Here is a 19909-nt window from a genome sequence, read left to right as displayed (position 1 = left end):
AAAATGTAGTGTTGGCTACAACGAGATTCTAATAGGTGTGATCAGAGATTGATGGGTTTGGCAAGTTAGAATGAGAAGATGATGTGGAGTTGCTGTTGCTTGTTTTGTATGGCCTTGGAAAAACCCCAAAGAAACAAAAGCAAAAAAAAAAAGGGGGGGGGGGGAATTAAAAAAGGGAAAATATAATTAAAAATTATAAGCTTCCCCCCTGCCAGTCTAAAGGCCTGCAGATGTAGAGATGCTGGTAAGTGTAATGAAAAAGTCTGTCTAAAATGTAATGCCAACTTGTTCCTGAGCGTTTATGAAATTCTCTCCCATATAAAGGTGCCAGGACGGGTGGCGAGAGGAGGAGATGGCTTGTTTTATTCAGTCCATCTTTATCTGTGTTACTCTTCTTCTTTTTCCCCTTTCCCCAATTTTCTGTTTCTTTTGTTTGTTTCTAGATCTGTTTGTTTCTAGATCTATACTTGGAAGAAACACTTTTTAAATCTCACACATGAATATTTTTAAGGAAATAAAGGACAGGAAAATCTAATAAAGAACAGTAGTCAACAAAATGGTGAAATCATACTCCTTTATGTACTCTTAGCTGTGCTCTTAATATAGCCAGCTACTGGTAGTTTGTGTAATTCTCCATATATTGAAAAGGCAATAGAGAGAAAGGATCAAGCAATTTTCTATGTATTCTTTATTTACTTTTTAATATTTTTTTTCTGTTTTCATGTTGGCTGCAGGATTTGGCCTCTGTCTTTTTGGAAGATGAATGTCAGTGTCCTTTTATGTTTAAGTTGGTATTTTCTTGCTTAGATGGACTGTTATATGCTCAGTTGACAAGTATTAATGCTAAAACAGTTTTCAGAGGAATTAATTTCAGAAAGTCTGTGAGGTTTTCTTTAGCATAATTATTTTACACTTTTTTTTTTTTAAAAAAGGAGAAACTTATGGTATAAATAAGACCCTAAAACTCATGTGCTGTCTTAAGTACAAACAGGTTTAGAGTGTGTTTCTGAAAGCAAATGCACATGGATTGCTAGCAAAATTGTCTTTGGAGAATGCTAAAACTCTTACAGAAAAAAATGGATTCCCCCCCCCCCCCCCGTGGTACTTTAATGTTCCATGAATGCAAGATTTCCTCTACTAAATTATATTCACTTTTCCAGCAGTGAAAGAATTCCCTGGCAATGTTCTCGTAGCAGCCGTTACTGTAGTGGGACAGATTAGATGTTTTGAAGTGGCATGAAATGCCATGTCTTTAACCAGCTGTTCCTGTGAGTGTGAAAGGGGTGAGAATCGGATTCCCAATAACGAGTAAAGCTCCACGGGTACCCCATCGTTCTTCTCGCCTGAGCTGCTTGGGCCCAGTTGGTGCTGGGTGATATTTAAAGAGCTGGACAGCCACTGTCGGTGGCTGACATTAGTATGAATGACACCTGTCCCATCAATCACCGGGCCGTGGTGTCACAGATGGAGAAACAACAATCCGGCTGAATTACCCGGCGCTGCACACTTGGCTTAATTCAGCTCATTGTTCTCCTACAAATCTCGAGGATGGCTCGTTCTGCGCCGGGAGTCCAGACAGAAGCGCGAGATGGGCTCAGGTGGTGGCACGTGTCTGCCCTTTGCTGCTCCATCAGAGGTACTCGGCAAGAGGCTGTCACTGGGTGGGGGTGGTGGGAAGGAGCGCTCCACGCTGGGACTGAAGCTTCAGCTTCTGAAGAAGACTGTAATTAATCAAGAGCTAAAACTCAGGATTTCTCCCGGCATTCCAGAACTTTTCATTTAGCTAGCCGAAAGCGCCCAGCACACAGCCAGGTTAACGTTTAACTCTTCAAATACTACATCGTAGCTGTCATTTGGAGAAGAATGAGAGGAGATTCTGCACGTATTTCCTGTGGCTGTGCAGTAAGCAAAATCCTCAAAGCTGTGGCCCTTCTGAAGTAGTAGGTCTTTTATTATTCCTCAGTAGTTAGCACTGAAAATCAGTATCTGAGACACTGAATAGAAAGGAGGGGTGCTCAGAGGCTTGATGGAGGGAGGGGAGCGAGTGTTGTTCTTTCTTTTTGTGGCGGGTCTTTTAATGCCAGATGAAGGTTGCATCATGAGAAGTCAGAGTCTTGTTCTGGACAAAAACAGTGAAGGCATTTAAGTGCTTTCAGGCATTGTAACCATTTTCCTTCCCTCCCTCCTTCCTTCCTTCCCTCCATCCTTCCCTCCCTCCCCCCCCCTCCTTCTATTCCTAGAGTACAGGAAACTAAAATAAACTAGAGCAGATAAATAATTTCTATTTGCTTTTTAAAGTCCTGTGTCAGGTATATTTTGAATGCATTTGAATCCTGCTGCTTCCATGCTCTTTTCCAAGTAGCACCAGATAAATACCTATGCAACACTGAGGCAGAAGTGAGCATTCTTACTTACAAATTTTTTTGTCTTCTTTCCCTCCTTTTTTTTTTTTTTTTCCCCCCTCCCCACATCCCTTTTTTGTAATGCACTGTAGAGTGGCTGTATTTTTGTTGTAAGCTAAATCACTGCTGCTGGTTTTGTTACGACTTATGTCAAGCAGCAAATGTGTAGCATGCCAGAAACGGGCTACAATATATTGAAGACACAGCTTATGTTTGATTGTGTGTAAATACAGTTAGTTAGTTGGGTTTATCTGATAGCCTGGCAGAAAGAGAGAGGAGCAGTACAAACTGTTTTCAGTAACTGTGCTGTTCATACACCTGATAAGATTGAGAGTGCTTTCGAACTACTGATACGCTTTGAATAAGAAAAGAATAATCACATCCATTGGCACCAGCTTATCAGGAATGAAGTAAAATGCCAGCACTTTTTACATTAGCAAAAGTAAATGTTTTAGACGCTTTGGGCCTCTTTTCCATTTAAATTAAATAACAGGGTGCTTTTGAGTGTGCTGTAATGAATGGAAGGATTTATTACCTTGACAAAATTACAGGTGAATATGTTGAGAGAGGAGTCCTCGGCAACAATAACAGCTCTTTTGATAAGTGGCTACATCTATTCATGCTTTTGGTACTGAAATTCAGTCATTTTATCCTCTCTTGCTCTATCAAGTGCAGTGGCTATCTTACAATGTACAGTTCTTCATAGTGTAACATACTTGTGCATTTTGTAATATACTGGCAACAGATTTGATATTCAGTGTGTAACACGGCTGTTCATAAAATAATGCTTGATCATTTACTAGTATGTCCTCTGTCTTCAGTTGCTGTGTATTTTTGTGTTCGAAAAAAAATATATCTCAGAGTCTTTGCTGGCAAGGCAAGGTATGATTCATCATTAACTTAACCCAGCAGGCATGAAGCATGCTTGGATGCGCTATTATCTTCTCAAAGTTTACTGTTTTTTATTTTTGTAGCTTTCTTTTTATTTATTTCCAGGGTTGTTGGTTTGTTTTGTTTTTTTTTTCACGTGCCTACAATTAATTTTGGGATATTCAAATTGGATGAATGATAGTACAAGAGCAGATTTGATTGATTTTGGATTATTATTGATTACTGTCAATGAGATCACTGTGACACTGAAATCAATGGTATGTGATTAAACCAAGGCACCGCTGTTCTATACATTAGGCAGTTTAGGAACATTAGGGAATGTTCACAAGCTATAAATTGAGAAAATGTTCAGATTTAAATAGCCCTTTGTTTGGCATTTACTCATCAAAATATGTTTCTTGGGAAAGTTAGTTTTCCCATGTGCAGGCTTTCAGTAAAAGAAAGGTCATTGATTTAAGGTTTATTAAATTTTAGCAAAAAACAACTGGCTCCATTTGGGTGTAAAATAATTTAAGTACTTACTGCAGGCAACCTTCATGCTTTAGAGCTGTTGCTCAAAGGTTTCATTCTTCTATGAAGATGTCAACTGTAAATATAAAAATGCATCACTGAAAATGTAATGGTTTAAAGATTCAAACTGAAATAAAAATTCCTGCCTGGGGAAAGCACTATAATCAAAATAAAGTAGTCTTAACTTTTTTTTTTATTCTGTGGAGGCCATACTTGAAAAGAGCGCTTGAAGGCAGCAGGTAGCGAGGTTGACAGGGAATGCCAATTTTTATGTATTTATTTATTTATTTACTCTCCTCCACAGATGATGATAGTCTAGCTTTGCAGTGCACCTCAGCCGCGCATACTAGATAATATGTAAGCTGCTGCTGCTTGTGAAATGTGGTATCCTGGCATTTAAGTCAATTTTATAATCTGGCAAAAACTCCACCTGGCAAAATTATAATCCAGCTTCTGAAGGACTGTTATTTCTGAAAGCTTTTTATGTCTTTTTAGCATATACTAAATTTCTTGGGAGCAGTGGCCTGGATGTACACTTGATGGATGACGGAGTCAGGGCTTCCTCCCACCCCCCCACCCCCCCTTTTTCCCCTTTTTTTTTTTTTTTTTCTGAGTTGAAAAACATATTAGATACTCACACATTAGGTAATGCTGGAACAGAAATAATGCAGATGCAGCTGTTTAACACAATTACTGTAGGGTTTTTTGTACCATTGTTTCATGAGTTATTTGAGATTTTTCCAAGGTATGAAGGACAGCCTACTGCCAAGCTCCTGCATCCGTCTTAAGAAATCTTTTGCATTTACTGGTAGTGGCCCAATTCAAGACTAAATGGAAAGAATGCCATTCATTTTAGTAGATTTTGGATCAGGCTCTATAATTGATTTAAAAAATGAATGATTTGGTAGTATTTTAAAAGAAATCAATGGAAAAAGGGAGCCTGTGTCCAAGGATTCACTGCCAGGATGTGACATTTGCACCAGTATAGAGATGCCTAAGGGAGTGTGACCAGGAAATACTAAGATTACCCCATAATATTTTCTGTGTGAGCTTAAAAGCAGTGTTGGCATTATGCCAGTATCTTCAGTCTCGTGTTGACTAAAGAGGAGGTAGAAAATCCTTCAGATGCGTATGGTAAGACAGAGTGACACTGACCCCTTTTTTCCTTGGTTTTACATCTGAATGCAAGAGGGGTTGAAATGCTGAATTTACGTAAAGATTGATTGATCTTGGTTTGTTTCTGCTGATGAATTTTGGATGAAAAGCTGTAACATGGAATACATATGTTTGCTTGATGCTCATTGTCTTCCTATATGGGCAGAAGCACATTGGTGTTCCTATGAAGGGTTGAGAAGTCACAAAGGATGGTCATGGTCATTCAGCACATCTTTCCCGATGAGAGGCAAAATAAATTTTAATAGATGAAGAATTGCCTTGATTGGCCTCCAACCAGCATTTTATTTATGAAAAGGTTCATACAGTGTTTAAAAGATATAGGAACTTGGCTCTTGGACAAAAAGCATTTTTCTGCTTTCCTTTTTGTAGAAATAGGCCAAGATGGCATAAGAGGATAAAGGAAACATAGAGAGTTCACTCTCCAAATATTCTGATGCTCCTTTATGTTGTTCTAGTTATACTAAGTGTACCTTAAAGTAGATGTGAAGTACTATGTCCTGCCCTCCATTGTAGAGACTTTTCTAGTGCAAACTTTGTTGTTGATAATGGTGCTTGCATTTGAGTCTCTCAGTCAGTGAAGTTGCATGTGATTTCTATGGCTGGTCTCTGCACAATTTGCATTGCTGTGTTTGCCTAACAAAGGGTTTCTATTGTCATTGGTTTTCCCTTCCTTGATTTTCTTCTCTCTGGATATGAGCAGTATGTAATTCCAGAACTATTCCTTTAATCACAGATCACCTCTTTGTATCTGATAAAGTATTCAGGCTTCTGTACAAATGAAGCCATAGGTGTGTTTTACTATTGGAATCAGTGGGAGGAAGATCTGACTTTATGGCGCGGGGGTTTTTTTTGGGTTTTTTTTTTTTTGTTTTTTTTTTTGTAAATGTGCAGATCAGTGCTGTGATTAAAAAAAAAAACAAACCACCAAACAACCTGTTTTCTAGGACAGTAATGTTTGAATTTCATGTGAAAGTGTGTCAAAGGGAGTTTCTTTGCAAATCTGCAAAAGAAGCCTGTTTCTGTAAAGGTTCACAAGAGGATGCTTCGTCAACTTGTAGTACTTCTGTTAGAGCAAAGCCTATTATTTTATTAGGCATAAAGGAAAAGGTGAGTTACACAGCATATATTTATAAAGGTTGTGTCTGTGACATTTGTCTCTAAGATTCGCTATCTGGAGAAGAACTCCTAGGAAAGCTAGGCACGAGGGCTAAATATAAGCATGCGCACTTCAAACCCCATTTTAAATTCTGAACAGTCCGGAGTAGCAGAGTAAGGAGAACTAGGCATGCATGTCAGTTCTTCCCTTTTACGGTTTTTGCAGAGCAGTTGAGGTTTTGTTTCCACTTTAGTGATTAGTTTTTTGTTGAAGCTGGTGAGGATTGTCTCGGAGCAGCACAAACCACAACCCATCAGCAGGCTGCTAGTCAGCAGCAGGTGTGAACAACATAAAACAGGATTAATGCTGAACCAGAGTGTGCACTAAAAACAACCCCTGCCTTGGTTTTACAAGGGCAGTAAGATAGAAGCACTCTTGTCCTGTTTACTAAACAGTGTTCAGTGGACTATGTAAATGGGCTCTGCTCAGCTGCAGAGAAGTAAGTGCAAGAATTATTATGTATTTGAGATTTTTAAAGACACTTTTTTGTCCTTTAAGAGTAGACCTCTGTTAGTGTTAAACCAGAGGCATAGAGGCAAATGTCAAGGTGTTCAAAGTTAGCGCTTCAGTTTTTGCAGCAGAGGGAAGGGAGGATGGAATGTCAGCATTCAGCATTTAATTTTTTTTGGTTGTTGACATAGGAGAGCAAGTAGATTTTATTGTCTTTTTGAAATTACACCTTTATGATTTAGGGTTTAATGTCTGCTTATTTCTTCTGTACACGTTTTCTTTAAAAAGCCAGCTTTTCCTTCTCTTTGCGTTTGTGCATTTCCATATTTGGGAGCATTTAAAGCTATGTATTTATTGTATCTATTACATTCAGCATCAAAGTCTGCCCTCACTTATGCTCTGTATTAAAATAAGGGGGATATATTTGCGGTGGAAGCAGAATTTACTTGTATATTAGGATTGTTTATAAGCTGCTCCCATTTCTCTGCTTCTATCAGTGTATCACCTGACCAAAGAAATAGTCATGTTTTAGGTAAAGATGTGTTTAAGGTGACAATTTTTCATAAATATTGTATGCAGTTTTACTGATGTGAGGGTTTGTTTTGTTGTGGGTTTTTTTGGTGTTTTGGTGGTTTGTTTTTTTTTTTCTTTCCCCAAAACATCCAACCCTACCCCCCCAAACCCAACCGCCCAAAAACACAACTCATTTTTCCTGAAGTGGTTAACATTTTCAGAAGTCCTATAACCTCAGCCCTTGGAAAACTCATCAGATCTTCTGTTGCAGAGCTCTAATGAAAATTTGATCCTTTTGAAAATCAACTTCATGGTATTTGTATCAAGTGCAGTTTAAGTATAATTATGTCTTCTTTCCTGTGATGTTCTCTCATGGGATCGGGATTGGCAATTACTTTCCGTCTAGAACAGAATGAAGTTTTGGTGGTTTTTTTTATTATCATTCAGTGTTTTCTCATCAGCAGTAACTCCTTTCACATTACCAGATTATAGATACATATGTAGCAGTGATTTTTTTATTTTTTTTTTTACTGAAATGCCTGTATGAGCAATAGCTGCTTTTATAGGGTGCAAGTTCTGTCTTTGCGGACACCTGTGCAACTCAGCTCCTTTGGCTGTCAAGATACGCTTCTTCATAGGTACAGGTCTGATTTTTTTAAGGGGATACATCAGGCTTCAGATAGTGAGGGCTTGGCTCTACACATGTTGTCCACAAAGCAATGGCAAGCATTACACAAACAGGAAGATTGCATTTGAAGTTTAAATTTGAAGTTAAAGAGAATTGTGTAGATTTGAGAACAAAAAATAGGTCAAGAATTTATGTATTTTCTAAAATACCTTAAATAGTCACATCACCTTATTAATTAGTGGATTTAATAAATCCATTAAAAGCAATTGTTTTAAAATAATACCTAATGTGAAAATATGTTCAAACCAGAAGGAACTTAGTATCAGTCTTGTGACCTTACAATAGGAATTGTTTCATTCTTTCTTCCCCAATGTTTTTTCCCCACATACAGTTAAATACACAAACAGCTTCAACTCTAAAAATAAACACGGTCAGTTTCAAGCATGAGTTTTGCTGATGAAAACAGAAGGCTTGGGGCATCTTAATTTTTCATTGCCTGAACTTTTCCATCAGTAGTGAAGCAAGCTTACCAATATAATACTTTCTGAAGCCAAATTTGGTTCTGTTTGCTGCTCCAATAGTGTATGTGTTCCTGTTGTGACAACCTGGCAGTGGCTCAGAGGTTTATTTTTAAAGAGGGTGTTCCTGCATGTTCAGAGTGCTGTTCATATATTGTTGTTGAGAAAACAGCTTATATCATCACAGTGAAATCATGGCTTGTGTGACAGCATTTGTAAACTGACTGTGAAGTGCACTGCTTTTAGTGTGTCTCTGCGAACTTGTAAACACGTTTCTGTAACTTGAAATGCTTTTCTGAAGCTGGTAGCGCATAATTCACCATTTCTAGAAGTTGCTGGTACCAAAATCTATTGCATAATTTTGTCAGTTTCCTTGTATGAACCCTGGATTCTTTCACCTTTTTTTTTTTTTTGGTTCCTTCCCCCCCCCCCCCCCCCCCCCCCCCCCGTTTTTTCTGAGAGGTGGTGATACAAAACCTTAAAGTTCAGGATTTTCAGTTAGGACACATAAGTGTCCAGAAGTTGTGCTGCTTATCCAAAGTTTATCTGAAGTGTTTAACCACTTTGGCCTCAAAATCAGTTGGCATCCCATGAAAGCAGTCTGTCCCTTGAGGTTCTCTGTAATTCCTGGCTTCTGCCAGGTCAGAAATAAACAAGAGTAAACTTTTTGATAATACTTCTATGTCTTCTCCCTGGGCCAGATGAAACCAGATATAATATTATTGTGTTTATTGTTATTTGAGTCCCTACTGAGTGTGTTTAAATCTCTGAAGAGATAAGTTTCTGTTTGTTTCAGGCTTCAGTTGCCAGTTTGGGCCAGTGCTCGTTTACTTATCCAGGTTTATTTACAGTCAGTTTCTTTTTCCAGTTACACCAGTACACTCGGAGGGAGCAGACTTAACATTGAACGTGTCTTGATTTACGCTTTTTCTTCTACCTTTCAACATTGTGTAATCGCTTATTCTGATTTTTTAAAAAAAGGTATTTTGACTCAGTAGTGGAATGTAATTGTAAGTTAGTTCTGTATGGTTTACCCTGTTATCATTTCATATTTTTGGTATGGTAGTACATAGAGACCCCTGTCATGCTACTGTGCTGTGCCGTGCATAAATATATAGGTAGTTCCTATTCAGGAGCTTTGATGACTACAAATACAAGCAATTCATGAAAGCTGTAGAAAAGGGCACAATGTACTTTTTAATCTGGCAAGTGCAACCATACTCCATGTATGCATATATAGTTGCAAAAAAATTATTTTTTGTATTTTGTTTTTATTTTGTATTTTAAATTTAAAATAAGCATGAACTTCAGGCTAATAGGGAAGCACGTACTGTTTTATTATAGATCAGCAGAAATATTTGAGGGAGAGGTGGGTGGTTTTCTAGATGTCAGTTCAGGGAAGGTGCACGTAAGGGAAAGGGGGGAGAGTGAAACGCACTGTGAGAGGGAGACAGGCAGACAGGCTGCTGTCATTGACATAGCACAAGGGGTGGGGGAAGAGGTTAGAGAGACAAATCTGGATAGTACAGGATTGCATAGAGCGCCTGACCGACTGCTTACGTTTAATACCTTTTTTTCAATATGATTTTTTAAAAGTTGTCCTTGAAACAGTGATTTCAATTAATACACTGGATCAGTTGCCTGCTGCTTTGAAAAGAGTATGAAGTTAATCAGTTATGCTTATTTGGACAGCAATATATTTTGTATAAAAAAGGAGTAACTTCTGCCCTACAATGATACTGATGCTAGTCAAACTCTCCTAATTTCTTTTTTTTTTCCCTTTCAGTTTCATGTGGTCTTGCTCAAAACGTGTATTACAGTTTTTTCTTGCTCTCATCTTCACTGTGTTTTGCCCAGCATTCCAGAGAGGAAAGCAACATATTAAAACATTAATTTTTGCGGTCAAAGAAACACTTACTGCCTCAGGTTTTGTTTGAATTTTCCTTAGAAGCATCAAATCTTTTGTAATAAACTATTAGTTTTATATATCTCCTGAAAAGGCAAGCAGAAGAAATTCATTCAAGGAACATGCTACTCAGATTGAAGCTGATGCTTTTCACTGTATGTATAATAGCTGTGAAGACTTCATCTAAAACCTACGACTATGTATGAGAAGATACATAGATTTATAGGAAAAAAGGAGAACATTTACCTGTGAAAGGGTAGAGGTATTTGGAAGCTGAAGCTGAATCAAAATTTTTGTGAAGTCACTAGTTTAAGATCTTTGTAAGATTTCAGGCATATTTTGTTTTATGTGCACCACTCGGGGGACTTTCTGGAGAATAGAGGTGGACTTCTCTTCTGTAAGGGAGGAGGGGAAATGCTTCTTGCACGCTCTGAGTAAATTACATTTTGGTTTAAAAAGCAAATAAGCATCTGGTCATTTATTTAACTAATTCGTATAGTATTGTATGTAAAAGGTTTTTTCCCTCTGTGTGCTGCTTTCTGCTACGCTGATGATAATGTACCTGGAAGGAAAAGGCAGTCCAAGCTGAGGCAGCCAGCGTCAGACAGGGCGGTCTGCCATCTGTCCCACCTGCTGCATTCATGTGTCCATCTGGTTACTGCAATAGCTCATTGCAGGCTTCAACAGAAGAACATGCAGGCTGAAAAGAAGGCAGTGTGAATTATTTAGGTAGCTAGTGTAAATAAAGAGGGGGAGAGGAGCAAAGGAGGGGGGTTGTGAGAGGGAGAAAGCACTCTCTTACTCCTAGATGCTTTGGAATGTGTTAATGCATGAGAGCATTTGATTTGCATATAGATTTAGATGTATAGATCATTGTGAAGATTACAAGCCAATGAGTTTTATCTAGATTTAGATAGCTCTCAGCCTGGTTTGCACATAAAATATAGCCAGTTTCAGGAGGAGAATCTTTGGGGACTTTAAACCTAAGTGAAACTGATGAAATGTAATGCTTTTAGGTATTAATTTAGCAGAAATAAAATATTTCCTTTAAGGGCTTTCTGTGCCCTTTGTTAACCAAGAATTTATAACTGCTTTGCATAGTCGGTGCTTTATACACACTGTGTGGTTTTGATTTGGTTATAGTTAGTTACATTTGTAGTCATCTGTACTTTATTCTAAGAGAAAAAGCAATTGACAAATGCTTTTCCTTTCCCTTTTCCTCTCCTGTTTATCAGGTGAAGATTAAATCCAGCCATCAAACAAATAATTTTGCAGCTGTCAATGTATATATTGTTACACAGACAAATACATATATATGCTTTTCTGCCTGCATAAATGTACATAGAACACTTAGATCTTTTTAGATATTTTTGTAGGGTGTGAGCAAACAGAATTTCATATTGTTACAGTGGCCTTGAAGAAATGAATAGATTTATTTCAAAGTTGCATGCTTGAATTTCAAAATGACCACCAGAAGGTTCAGATTATGACGGATTATTTGTTGCTAAAATAATTATTTTTTAAAAAGATAAAAATCATTAGTGCTAGATTTGAGCATAGGAAACTCATTTGCATCATTCTGTTCTAAGCGTTTTAGTAATAGTGGTGTCACGTCAAATTTTATTTTTAAAATCCATGAAGCATTAGTCCAATGCTGTATTAAAAAAAAAAAAAAAGATTGGCTTCATATTTTGATATGCTTCCTGATGTCAGAATCTTTTTACTTTCAAATTTTAAATGTCAGACTTCCCTGGGCCAAAGAATAAAACCAGGATCACCTTAAGAGGAATCCTTGAAATTGTGGGAGGGTTTTGTGCCATTGTTTTGCCTGGGTTTAGATCTGCAGAAGAAGGGGACAGAGCATCTTGAAATCCCAGCAGCTTGGCTACTTCTCTAAGATTTGCATGAAATTCAGCTGCAGCCTTCAAAGGGATTTGAGTGGATTGGATTCTTTAAGGTTAGTCCATGTCAAACCTATTAAGTTCAATTCACATGCAAAACCCTTTTCACGTTTTTTTTTTAAGCCAATAAGGCTCTAGCTACTATTAAGGCGACATCATGTACTTGCAGTAGAACGTCCATGGTAATGGATCACCCTACTGGCACGTGTAACTAACTGATAATCCACTTTGTCATCTTTCAAATTAAAAGGTTCTGTGTCTTGTATCTTCTTCAGATGGGAGAGGTCTTGTTTGCAAAAGTTGAGTTGCTGGAGACTATTTTAAAGTATCTGAGTCATTGTGAATATCCATTTTCTATCTAAAATGTGATCCCCAAAGTTACATAATCCCCCCACTAAATGTAGATTCATTTAACCTTTGAAAGTAACTTAAACTCTATGTTCTTAAGTTCCCACGTCTTTGAGTTCTCATTCTTCCTGTGGATCGACTCCACTGTTAAATGATTTTAGGACTGCAGTATATGTTCTGTGGTGAATTAGGAAACAATTGCAGACGAAAAAAAATGATGAAAATATTCTATAGTGTATAAAAGGATTAGTGGCCACTTTCAAACTGCAAGGACATGACTTTGAAAAGGGAGTTCAATTTTTAATTCAAAAGCCAAATGAAGGAGGTCTATGCATCTCAGACATTTAGGCCAAAGCATCTAAGTGCCATGTGCAGCATTTTTGAAGTCCACTAGCAGGCTGTGAAGGGAGTACCAAACAAAGACACTTTGCCTCAATTAGATATTGTCAGTATAAATGGATGTTAGTAGGAATTTGCATTAAATAGAGAACACCCAATGTTCTCTGAGGTTGTTTCTCAAGCTGAAGCTTTCCACCCTACATGAGGTCTGCAAGATTTGCTCTTCATTATGTGAATGGTTATGTATTCTTATGCTTTGGTTTGAACATTGTGTAACTTTTTCTAAAACGCTGGCCAAATCCTTCAACCAGGTAAACTGAATCTTGAAAGCAATTGTTTGCTTACGGCATGGGATCAGATTCGTCAGGTCCCACAGTGGCTGCACTGACACCTGGGTTTTCAGTATCTGGCAGGATTCTGGATTCAAAGTTGTATTCTGATGTCACTTAAACACTGAATTTTGCTCAATTTTAAAGATGTGAGGAGAAAGCATCTTCTTCTGCTTTTTCTCATTGCAGCATTTGAGCTTCATGCTTCTTGGTCAAGCAGAGTACTGCTTTTAGTTATGCTTAGATAAAAAATGGTTGATTTGTGCATACTGGTTGAGAACAGAGTATCTTCCATTGACTTTAAGGTTCCAGCTGCTTCAAGTCTTTTAAAAACATACATTAATTAGAACAGGAAAAAGTATTTATTTTCACTGTTTACATTTCAGGGAAAGAAGCAAACATCCCATGGTGCGTACTTCATGTTTAGAATGCCCTTTTTTCCTAGCGAAAGCTAAAGAAGCTGCTTCTTGAATTAAACTGATTTTTGAGACTTGATCCTGCAAAGCTTGTATGCATAAGTCACTTAATACATGTAAATTTCCTGGCTAAGTAGTTGGAAGAAGTGTTTAATGTATAATAAACCTTTCCAGTTGGCTTGGTTCACTTGCATCTTTTGCAACAAATACTTATATTTTCCCAGTATAGAAAAGAATACGATTAAGAAGTACTATAAGTAATTGTCTTGTGTTTGGCTTGTTTGGCTTTTTTTTTTTTTTTTTTTTTTTTTTTAAGTTTTCAACATGCATTTAAAGAACTGGAATTGCTCTGGCCTATGGTCAGAATTCTTCAGTGTGTTTCATGACTTCTGAGAGTAATTTTTTTTAACTACCTAAACCAGGAATGCTTTAACAGGTAAAAGATATATATAGGATATGGAATTTTGTATTTGTGTGTGAATTCATAATTGTTCATCTGAACATTATTGATAACACCTAAGGCATTCAAGCTTTTGCAGAGCCTGCAGCTTTTAATACTGATGCCTTGTAGTATTAATATGGCTCTTTTCAGCATTATTAATTATATGGGCTAAGGAGCAAATACTTGCATCTATGTTGCTATTTGATAGCATTCCGTAAAGCACATTGTTCTCCTGCTTGTAGGTTAGTGAATTGTGTTGTTATGTGTGTTTTTCGTGCGTTAGTATTTGTGGAAGTAAAGTTAGTATTTTGCTGAGGGGATGAAAAGGCTGTCCAGATGTGTGGATTCTCTTTTCTTTGGCACCTACAACTCTGTGGTTGAGAATATTGTAAATATCTCATTGAAGAGTATAGTCATGTTGCAAGAATTGGGTATCTGTGTTGTCTGGCAGGGTCGTTCTTCTGGCAAAATGGTGATTTGATACTGTATTTTTTTAAAATGTTGGAATAAATGCAAAAAGCCTCTATTGATACTACTAAGTCCAGGTAAAAAATAACAAATCTGGCTAAATTTTTTTGGCTTAAACAACTTTAGATTCTAGTAACATAAACAGAGTTAGTCCTTTACTGTTCTTGTTTATACTTGTTGGCAGCCTCTGAATGGAAAGTAGAATGCAGAAAGCAGGGCAGAGGGAGAAAGGTTAAATGGCAGAAATGTTAAATTGCTTCAGTGACAGATTCTCTCCGGAAAGGCATTGAGTTGTTTTAAGGATTAGTTTGGGAAAACTTGAATTGAACCCACTTCTCTACTGTTCATACATTGCATTGCTAATGTTGCCAGTCTCTTATGTTTCATAAAAGCAGAATTTACTTTCTAAAATGAGTAGAGAGCACTCGGGGAATTTTAAAAAGCCAAGCAAAAAGCCATAAATTTCATCAGCTGCAAAACCGGTTGGAGTTTTACCTGTGTTATTTCATGGTGAGATTGTTAAAACATTAGAGCTGATTATTAAAAACCATATATGTTTTACATTATGGTTGTTGCAAAATACCAGAGCAATGTTGCAGAAATAGTTGGCAGTGATCAAAGGAGAAATGTAGGTCCTTGGTTAAAACCCATACCAACTTCTAAACAAATCTCTGTTCCTGATGGAGAGCTGTCATTGCAGCAAGCTACTCCTTACAGTATGAATGCTGCAGCCTATCAGCTAGTCTTAAACATTTTCTTTTGGAAAAACCTCACCATATGAGCTGGGAGTACAGGAGGATGTGTGTGCAGTCCCTCTTCAGAAAAAATGCGCTCAATCTGTTTCAGACGAGTTCCCTGAAAGATGGGTTAAATCAACTGATTGAGCTGATTTTCTCTCTTGAGGTGATATTTTATTTATATGATAAAATGCTTGGAAAGTGATTAATTTGTCAGGGGAACATCTTGTTACTGTAAATTTGCCGAATGTGTAATAAAATTGCCATAACACAGATGGGAAAATGAAGATCTTTTAAAATGAAATAACTGAGGAGTCTGCCTACATTTTCAGCACTTAAAATTAACTTAGTTAAATTTCTTTGTGATTTTTACCCCTGGAAAAAAGCAGGCTGGGGAAGATGCGTGGCAAAAGTGTGGTGTGGATTTGTATGTGTGGTAGGTGGAGAGGACAGGAATGGACTGTGTAGTTTTCCTTCTGCATCTGAAGAGACAGATTTATTAAATTTCTCTGAAGCTTCCTTGATTGAGTGAATTTTTAGAAATTAAAATATACAGGTTGGATACTCCTCCCTAGTAGCAGAGAATTTAAGAATAGGGGACCTTTGTTGGCAAGTGCCTCGAGTCAGTAAGATGTACATGAAATAGTGGTTTCGTGCTAGGTTTTGCAGGTTTGCTTTCAAATGACAGCTAAATAGTGTAATACACCTTAGTCTTTAGAGCAATCTCTTATTGTGTGGAATATAACTTAGATTATGTGGGGATGTACTTGAAAAGTCAAAGGAAGGAGGAGCACTTTCCCTGTCTCTGAGTTGTGGCGTGTAACAAGTGAAAACAGCATTAGTGAAGGAACAGTGCCTTTTGTTCATACATTTTGCTACTGCCTGTCCATCTGTCCACTGGAATGAGCCACTTATCATGCTTCTGTGTTTTTCCCTTTCAATTTAAAGAATTATGAAAGGAAAATTCATTTTTTGGTGTCCTTTTATGACAGGTAGACTGGAGACTGTGGTCATTTGGATTAAAAACGTATCTATCACAACAAGCTGACAGGTTATTATTATGTCTTCTTTGAATATATGAATTTTATCCCTACATGTTGGAAGTGTAAGAATGGGAAGTTTTTATATAAATAATTATCCTAGTAGTGATGTACTGCATACAGTTGCCATATTTTTTCACTTTTACAGCATTCTTGGCCTTATCACCCATAACATAAATCTTAGGCTCTCATATTTAATACAATGCGTAGGATCACTGTGCCCGTATAATGTACAGTCAGCCAATCCCGCATCATCATTTGGCTATCATTATTTGTTGTCCTATGATGGATGTTTCATTGATGTCCTGTTTGGGATTTGACAGTATGTTTGATGCAGCCATCCAGGGGTAGATGAGAGTGGCCTCCTTTAGATGTTCATGCTGATCTCCACAAACACCCTCAGTTTATTAAGCTTCCAACTGTAGGCAGTTCAAGTTTTGAGTGTATTGGTGTTATCTTGGTTGCTCATAATTTATTTTTTAGAACTCCAGGCTATTCCATGAAGCAGCAGTGATACAAAGACTCAGTTACTGTCAGACCCTCTACTATGTAAAGAACCAGTGAAGGAGCTGGGGCAGCTTTGATGTATATTCTAGGCAGGTGCTTAGCGGAATGCAGGTGGATTTTTATGCTAGGCCTTAGTCCTATCATGATAGAAAAAATGTAAAGCCCAGTCTGGTAAAATTATCAGTTAATGCATTCTCATTAATTGATCAGGTCTGATAACTCAGTTTGCAGAGAAGCCTGTGCTTGTACTGAAACTAGCAAGACACAAAACTTCTCAGGATCAAACTTGTGTGTTAATTCAGTTTAACGGTGGAGTGCAGTGCAGTGCTCTCTTCAGGCCAGTCTTTCTTTGGTTGCTTACCCAAGGACAGTCGACTTAATCAGAAGTTTTAGACCTGCAAGAAATAAATATTTGATCCAGACTTTATACTGTTGGAATAATTGAAGCGAATCTGTCATTAAAACACACTTGCAATTTGCAGTGTGCAGTATGGAGATGCTGCTCTGTTCATGTAAAGCTATGCACGGGTAAGTCTCTCAGAGACCTCTTACAGAAGAAGAGGTGACCATGGGTTCAGCATGTAATAATTGCAGCATATTGATACAATTGCTTTAGCATTGCAAGTAGTAACTTCCTTGTTCTGAATGTAACAATTGGGCTGGTTCACCTTTGTTACTTTAGACATTTTTTCTAGAATATGCCGGATTTCCTTCTTTTCTCTTTGTGACTCCCACCAAAAAAGAAGGCGAAAGATAAAACAGTAGAAACCGTATCAGGAATTTGTGAAAAGCTCATCCTACAAACTTGCTGGAGTCATGCAAACATTTTAAAAGTGTAAGTCATTACTTCCTGACCTTTGCTGCTTATATCCAGAGGCAAATCTCTGACATGTAAACCCAGTGGCATGACTAGGTTTGAATTACACATAGTAATATGTGAAGAACAAGAAACTGTGAAAAGGCAGAAGTTTGTGTATTTTTATTTTTGGAAAAATCTGTAATCACACATTAAAATACAAGACAGACTAGAAAAGACTTAAGCTGCATAGGTTTTACTTCTGTAAATTATCTGATTTATCTTGGCATATGATAAATTCGGTCGTCAGTATCATACCCAAATAACATACTCAGCTATTTGGTTTGGCTATTTTTAATTTCTAGTGCTTCCAGAATCAAGATAGACAAACAAACAATGAGTAAAAATGCAAAGGAAGAGGTTCTTTTTTTTTTTTTCATTTTAAAGTATTAAGGGTCTTCCCAGTGTAGAAATAAAAATGTTGTGCATTAGCAGCCAGGGCTCATATCACTTAAATGCTTTAGTTTAAAAAAAATAAAATAAAATATCCTTTGATGTTAGTGTGGTTTTCTTTTGGTGTACTAGGTTATGGTAATCCACCTGCATCTCGCATATCGGAGTATCAGGACCTTGGACCCTCTGAAATCACAGGCTGGGTTGGAGGATAACACCATTAGCTAGTATAAATTTGCAAAGCTTCAGAGTTGCTGATCTATTCCCCTGTACCCAAGGTTTTGACCCATGGTAAATGGCAGATGTGCTGTGTTTGGAACAAATTTGATCTTACTTTTTTTGCCTACTCTTCCCATAAAAATAACAAACCCAACACTGCTCATAAAATTACCCAGATGATTTAAGCAATTTGTGAATCAAGCAGTGATATGGGAGGAGACTTCTTCAGAATTCATGTTTGTCTTTAGAACTGACATCTCTGTTCATGGATGTTTCACAGCAGTTACAAACTTGTAATTTCTTTTGCCAGGAATTTGTTTATGCATTACTCTTGCATATAATGCAAACTAGCACACTTTTTTGCATTTTGTAATATATTACTGTTCTATCAAAGCAATTTATTTTCCTGGTGTTGTCTGCCTCTTCCATTTCAAATTCTTAAAAAACCCCACCCAAAACCATAAAAACCTTGCACTATTCACAATTACACATTGCTCACACATCACCCTGTGTGCTGGCTAAAGCTGTTCTTGCCATAGGCTTTATTTTTAGGAAGGCTACACCAAAGAAATTGGGATTACTCGAACACAAAAAATAAACATTTTAATGTAGGAATAAGAAGATATTTAGTTTAACCTTACAATAAGTTTCCTATTTAGAAGAAAACTATAAAAGTAACAAAGGTCCCATTTTGGAAGTTCAAGGCAAGTTCCCTTCTTAGAAATAAATACTCAGACTTCCAAGGTGTTTTTTCATCAAAGCCATGGGGGGGGGAGGGGGGGGAAAGAAAAAGGAAAAAAAAAAAAAAAAAGAAATAATGCAAACTATACTGGATTGGGATTCCCCAGGACCTTGATTCCGTTCCATGTTGTGTCGTTGGCCAGCTGAGCAGTGTTGGGCAACTCTTCAGCTTTCTGTGTCTGGTTTTGCCCATCTGTAAGAGGGAGATAGTGGTACTGGGATATGCAGTTGAAGATCTGTGTTAAAATCATTAAGTGAAGGACGAGCATTATTAATAAATAGTACCACAATACTCTTATTAGTAATACTTATCTAGGTCCCTTTTTTCCTTTTTATGTTGACTTCAAGAGGACCTGTCAAGGAGCTCTGTGTGGCAACTGGGAAGAAAGCTAAGTCACCCCTAGGGCCAGCGGATGAGGGGCTGCCGGACTGGGAGCAGTCAGCCACGGGAAAGGGCTGGTCCTTTACTTTGTTTCCAAGTCCCACAAAAGTGACTGGGATTTTTGTCATCATCACGCAGCTAAGCGTAAGACCGTGGCACTCAGGAGACTGTTGTAAACCACTTTGAATTTTTGTCCCTACCTTTTTTGGTTTCTTACGGCCGTCTGCATCTCATAATTTGAAAGAAATATATTCTCCCTTGTAGAATCTTACATTTCACTCATTTTAGTTTCCTTAGCAAAAATACAGTTTCAAGCCCTTGTTATGAGACCGTGACAAAGTGATTTTATAGCCAGTACTGTAAGTGACTAAACTTGACAACAATTGTATTTTATGACAACCTCTGCTTTCATGTTCAGAGCCTACTTTCCTATCATCAGCTGCATTTTGTGTTGTGGGTTTTTTTTATTATTATTATTATTATTATTTTTTCCTCTTCTTTTTCTCCCCTTTTCCTCTCCCCTCCTCCCCCATGATTTTTTTTTTCAAATATGAGCAGTTCTGTATCTCTGCACTGACTGGAAACAAATCCTTTTACCGGGGGTGCATTTTAATGGGCAGCATGCTTCACTTAAGTCACCA

At 37.5% G+C, this 19909-nt stretch overlaps 1 protein-coding gene across 16 annotated transcripts in view; it reads left to right on the top strand.

Annotated features, from left to right (window-relative positions):
- Positions 1 to 19909, top strand: part of ESRRG (estrogen related receptor gamma) — a 406419-nt gene that overhangs the window by 247796 nt on the left and 138714 nt on the right. The window lies entirely within an intron of this gene.

The sequence above is a fragment of the Falco rusticolus genome, chromosome 12, assembly GCF_015220075.1.
Source record: "Falco rusticolus isolate bFalRus1 chromosome 12, bFalRus1.pri, whole genome shotgun sequence".
In the NCBI taxonomy this organism is placed as follows: domain Eukaryota; kingdom Metazoa; phylum Chordata; class Aves; order Falconiformes; family Falconidae; genus Falco; species Falco rusticolus.
Note: the sequence above shows the minus strand (reverse complement) of the source record. Positions and strands in the feature narration are given on the sequence as shown.